Genomic DNA, 5,812 nt, shown 5'->3' with positions numbered 1-5,812 from the left:
CAAATCCCTGTTTTGCGCCCAGACGCAGCCGACTTTTGCGGACTGTGGTGTGGTCTCGGTGATGATCAGACAGTTGATCTGATCCGTCCATCGACCCTAGCCATGAAGACGTTTCCAAGATCTGGGACGGTTAGCGTCCCGATCATTCATCCAAATGCAGGTGGTTTGGAGAATCTTCTGCATAACGTGCGTCGGCCCTGCGCATGATTTCCGCCGGAGCTGTTGCTGCGTAACTCTAGAAACCAGCACCCTATCTTAGGATATTAAAGAGAGAGAGAGATGTGAAGGAGTGGGGGGGGCGAGAACAGGATCGGTTTGTTTTTCTTGGGCGGAAACATAAAGGAGGGAAGGAAGCGGAGGACAGAGGGCTCGGTTTTGAGGAGACTGGACGTGAGGCTTGAGGTTAGACAGGGGCTGCTGTAAACGGCTTGGTTGAGAGGGAAAGAGAGAGGAGATCAGCACAGGAGCAGCGGTTGAAACGTGAAGTTATGGAGGAACTTGGAGGCTAAAAACGTGAAGCAGCAGGTGGGTTTTTTTGATGGACCGTGGGACTGCTGGACGTGGGAGCTGACCCGGTTCTCCTTCTTCCTCTTTTTCTTCTTCTTCTTCTTTTTAATTGGAATTTAGCCCATATCATGTGTGGCTAAACCTCTTAGCTAGGGCTAAGAGGTGAAGCCTGTAGCAAGATGGGAGAGATGTTGCTTGTGCCTTGAAAATATTTTTGATTTAATTTTAAAGGAATATTTTTCTTAGTCTTTTATGGTCTGTTGTGACTGAAATTACAATGGGTTTGCAATGGCTTTGAGTATTTCTTTTCCCTTTTTATGTTTATGAAGTCAGGAACCCCTGTTGTTCATCATTGTCCCATGGGCATGGTAGGATGACAGTACCCTCCCTGATCCTTATACATTGTTGATTGGTTGGTAATTAGTTTAATCCTGTTGTTTGCTTTGTCTCCTGGGCATGGTTAGATGATGGAATCCATTCTAATTCATATACCATTCACCTCTTGAAAACTATATCAAAGGAAGTCTAGTTAACTTCCATGATTTCTGAAGCAGGCATAATTTCTCCCTGATCTCTACAAGTGGATCCTCTGAATCCCTAGTTTCCTTCCTCTGAATTCCTTAAAGTTTTAGATAATTATTCCACAATTATTTCTTAAATTCTATTTGGTTTATATCACATCTTAGTCTAGTTCTAGTTCTACTTGGTTTCAGATAACGTACAGGTATCAGTCCCTGTGGATTCGACCTCGGTCTTACCGAGTTTATTACTACATCACAACCCTATACTTGGGGAGTGAACAAGTTTTTGGCGCCGTTGCCGGGGACTGACGGTTACGATTTTTCTGAAATTAATTAGTTTTAGAATTAGGTTAGGATTAAGATTTTACTTACTTTAGGATAAAAGTTTTTATTTTATTTTATTCTATTGTTTTTTGAACTTAACCTGTTTCCTGTTTTATAGGATCTTGACATAAGTTTCTCAATTGGTAATTCATTCCTAATCTCTCTACTTTTTCCTATTTTTAGAATTAGGGTTTAAATTTTAGAAATTTTCTAATTCTAGTATCCTCCCTTCTGTAGGAAATAGTTTATTTTTAGAAATTAGATTATTTCTTTCCCTTTTTAGAAATTAACTTTCTGTTTTTAACTCTTTTAAAATCTAAATTGTTTCCTAAATTATTTTTAGGATTTTTGTTTAGAAACTAACCTTCCTATTTTGTAGGCCTTTAAGATAGAAATCTCTAATTCGGTACACTCCTTCTCTACTCTCTATTTTTCAGTTCTCTTTCAGTAATTTACTTTCTAGTTTAGGACTTTCCTAATTTATTTTAGAAGTTTCCACTTTCTTTAGAAATCAGTTTACTGTTATCTTTCTTTTAAAGGATTGTTTTTCTCCTTTTTAGAATCTAACTTATTTTTGTTTTATTTTGCAGGTACTTAACTTAGGGGCTTCAATTTGGTAATTTCTTTCCAACTCTCCCTCTCTTTCTTTCTAGATTGTCTTTTCTCTTCTTAGGATTAGGCTTTGAATTTAATTGAAGGCTACGAGTGTTTCATGCCCAAGTGGGCCCGTGACAACACTCGACGTCTCTTGACTGAAGGAGGATTGGTTGAGGGGTTGACTATCCATCACAGGACTAGACACCACTCGAAATCCCCTGAGTTAAGTGAAGTTATGACTGAAGACCAACCTCCTCTACTTCCACCCAGGGTGGAGGATACCCAAGATGAAAATGAGGTGCAACAGGCACCCCCGCCTCGTACTTTACGAGATTATCTACAACCGGCAGGAGTGAGTACGCCCTCATGCATGATTTTTCCTGAAAACACAGGACAAATGGACATCAAGCCAGGAGTTATCCAACTCCTTCCCAAATTCCATGGACTTGAATCAGAGAGTCTATATTTGCATTTGAAAGAGTTCGATGAGATTATAGCTACATTGTGTTTTCCTAATGTATCTGAGGATACAATTAGGCTGAAACTCTTTCCTTTTTCCTTAAAAGAGAAAGCTAAGACGTGGTTACATTCACTGCGTCCTAGATCCATTGGCACATGGAACGACATACAGAGAGAATTCATAAAAAAATTCTTCCCACATCATAAAACAATTACCCTCAGAAAAGCAATCATGAACTTTGCCCAAAAGGAAGATGAAACATTCTTCCAATGTTGGGAAAGGTTCAAAGATTTGGTCAGTTCATGCCCACAACACAGATTTGAAACGTGGCGCATTACAAATTTTTTCTATGATGGACTGACATCTTCCATGCGCCAAATGGTCAAGACAATGTGTAATGGAGAGTTCATTAATAAAGATGTTGACGAGGTATGGGACTACCTCGACAGTCTAGCTGAAAAAACACAATCTTGGGACTATTACCCAAAGTCGAACACCACGTCTAGGCCGACTCAATTAAAGGAGAAAGGTGGATTTTATCTCTTGAAAGAAGAGGATGATCTCAAGTGTAAAGTGACTACGCTCATAAGGAAAGTTGAGGCCATGGAAGGAAAGAAGGATAAGGTCAATGAAATTGTTTGCGGCATCTGTGATTGCAACATTCACACAACTGAAAACTGTCCTACAATACCCGCCTTTCGAGGAGTGTTGAATGAACAAGCCAATGCCGTAAATAACTATCAAAGACCTTTTACTGGACCTAACTCCAACACATACAATCCTGGCTGGAAAAATCATCCAAACTTTAGTTGGAGGAATGGACAAACGGCGACTCCTCCAGGTTTCTTCAATCAAAATCCAAATCACGTGAAACCTCAAGAAGAACCGGTTCAAAATCCTATACAAGAGCTGGCTCAGGCAATGCGGGGAATTACAGATTTTATGCAAAAGATAGATTCTCGTATGACGGTTATAGAAAAGGGGATGCTTCCTGCACAACCTCTCCCCAATCCTAAACCGCAGTACGAGAATAATGATTCCAGCTCTTCAAATCAGATGGGGCATGCTAAATCCATCATCACTCTTAGGAGTGGGAAGATCATTGATAAAACTCTTCCGGTTAGGCCCGAAAAGCCTCAATAACCAAAAGAGGACAACAATGATGGATCCAGTAATGCCCCACAAAAATTAGAACCGGAACTTCTAGAGAAGCCAGTTGCTCCATTCCCCCAACGGTTGGTTTCACCAAAACCTCTCTCTAACTCGCAGGATATCCTAGAGGTGTTGAAACAGGTGAAAGTCAACATTCCTCTACTTGATGTCATTAAACAGATACCTTCATATGCCAAATTCCTGAAAGACTTATGCACGACCAAAAGACGAAAAATTATTCAAAAGAAAATCTTCTTGACTGAGAAAGTGAGTGCCATCCTGAAGCAAGACGTGCCGCAGAAATTCAAGGATCCCGGTAGCCCAACCATATCATGTGTAATCGGGAACCATCGAATTGATCACGCACTTCTTGACTTAGGAGCGAGCGTCAATCTGATTCCCTACTCGGTATACAAACAGTTAGGTTTGGGTGAATTAAAACCCACCCTAACCACACTACAACTTGCTGATCGCTCTGTTCGTGTACCAAGAGGGATAATTGAGGATGTGTTGGTCCAAGTTGATAGATTTTACTACCCTGTAGATTTTATCATCCTGGACACCGAACCCATCAATAACATGAGCACTCAGATTCCTATCATTCTTGGTCGCTCATTCCTTGCCACGTCAAATGCAATTATCAATTGTAGGAATGGTATCATGACTATGTCTTTTGAAAATTTGACATTGGAGTCAAACATTTTTTTCAATAACGGCAGCAACTCAGAGGATGATGACGATTTCCACGACATTAACATGATTGACTCTTTCGTGGAAGATACGACACCGCTGACCTTATCCTCCGACCATCTGGAGACGTGCCTGGCCCACTCCCATGATTTTGATGATGACATGATTAGGGAGACGTGTGCCTTACTTGATACTGCACCGGTACTTGAAGTTAACCGGTGGAGGCCACAATTTGAAGAATTGCCACAAACCGATGTAGTGCCTCTACCGTCTAACCTCAAGCGGCCGAATCTTGACCTAAAACCTTTACCCTCTGATTTGAAATATGCCTATTTAGATCAAGATGAGACATACCCGGTGGTGATCTCTGCCCACCTGGAGAAAGAACAGGAGAGTACGCTCATATCTACTCTCATTGAGCATAAAGGAGCCCTGGGATGGACGATAGCGGACCGCAAGGGAATCGATCCCTCGATTTGTACTCACGGCATATATCTTGAGAATAATGCAAAAACCGCTCGGCAACCACAACGTAGACTAAATCCAAACATGAAGGAAGTGGTTAAGGCCGAGGTTCTTAAACTATTAGACGTGGGTATCATATACCCTATATCTGATAGTCAATGGGTGAGTCCAACTCAAGTGGTCCCTAAGAAGTTCGGAATCACCATCGTAGCCAATGCCAATAATGAACTCATGCCAACTAGAGTCACTACTGGTTGGAGAATGTGCATTGACTACAGGAAGTTGAATACCGTCACGAGGAAAGACCACTTTCCTTTACCATTCATTAATCAGATCCTAGAAAGGTTAGCTGATCATTCCTATTACAGTTTCCTTGACGGGTATTCGGGCTACAACCAGATAGAGATAGCCCCTGAAGACCAGGAAAAGACCACATTTACATGTCCCTATGGCACCTTTGCCTATCGAAGGATGCCATTCGGACTATGTAATGCCCCTACCACCTTTCAGCGATGTATGCTTAGTATCTTTTCTGATATGGTAGGGCAATATCTAGAGGTCTTCATGGACGATTTCTCTGTTTACGGTCCATCTTTCAGCAAGTGCTTGGAAAGTCTTAAATGTGTGTTGAAAAGATGTGAAGAAAAGAACCTGGTACTTAATTGGGAGAAGTGTCATTTCATGGTTCAGAAGGGAATTGTCCTTGGGCATATCATCTCGTCCAAAGGATTCGAGGTAGATAAGGCAAAAATCGATCTTATCTCTAACCTACCTCCACCCAAGAACATCAGAGACGTGCGATTCTTCTTAGGACACGGAGGATTTTACAGGCGATTCATAAAGGACTTTAGTCTCCTCTCTCGTCCTTTATGTACTCTTCTTCAAAAGGATGCTCCGTACGAGTGGACTGAGCAATGCCAGGAAGCTTTCACCAAGCTTAAGGGCACGTTAACCACTGCACCTATCATGCAGCCACCCGACTGGAGCCTTCCTTTTGAGCTCATGTGCGACGCTTCTGATTATGCTCTTGGAGCGGTCCTAGGCCAGAGAAAAGATAAGCGACCCTACGTCATTCATTACGCAAGTAGAACTTTAA

At 41.7% G+C, this 5,812-nt stretch overlaps 1 non-coding gene across 1 annotated transcript; it reads right to left on the bottom strand.

Moving 5' to 3' along the window:
* Positions 1 to 2,622: 2,622 nt before the first annotated feature.
* LOC131257111 (small nucleolar RNA R71) lies at positions 2,623 to 2,729 on the bottom strand. The gene has a single exon (XR_009177130.1). It is a non-coding gene; the product is annotated as a small nucleolar RNA R71 (small nucleolar RNA).
* Between the last annotated feature and the right edge of the window lie 3,083 nt (positions 2,730 to 5,812).

This window comes from Magnolia sinica, chromosome 9 (genome assembly GCF_029962835.1).
Source record: "Magnolia sinica isolate HGM2019 chromosome 9, MsV1, whole genome shotgun sequence".
NCBI classification, from domain to species: domain Eukaryota; kingdom Viridiplantae; phylum Streptophyta; class Magnoliopsida; order Magnoliales; family Magnoliaceae; genus Magnolia; species Magnolia sinica.
This window is presented reverse-complemented; position numbering and strand designations above follow the sequence as displayed.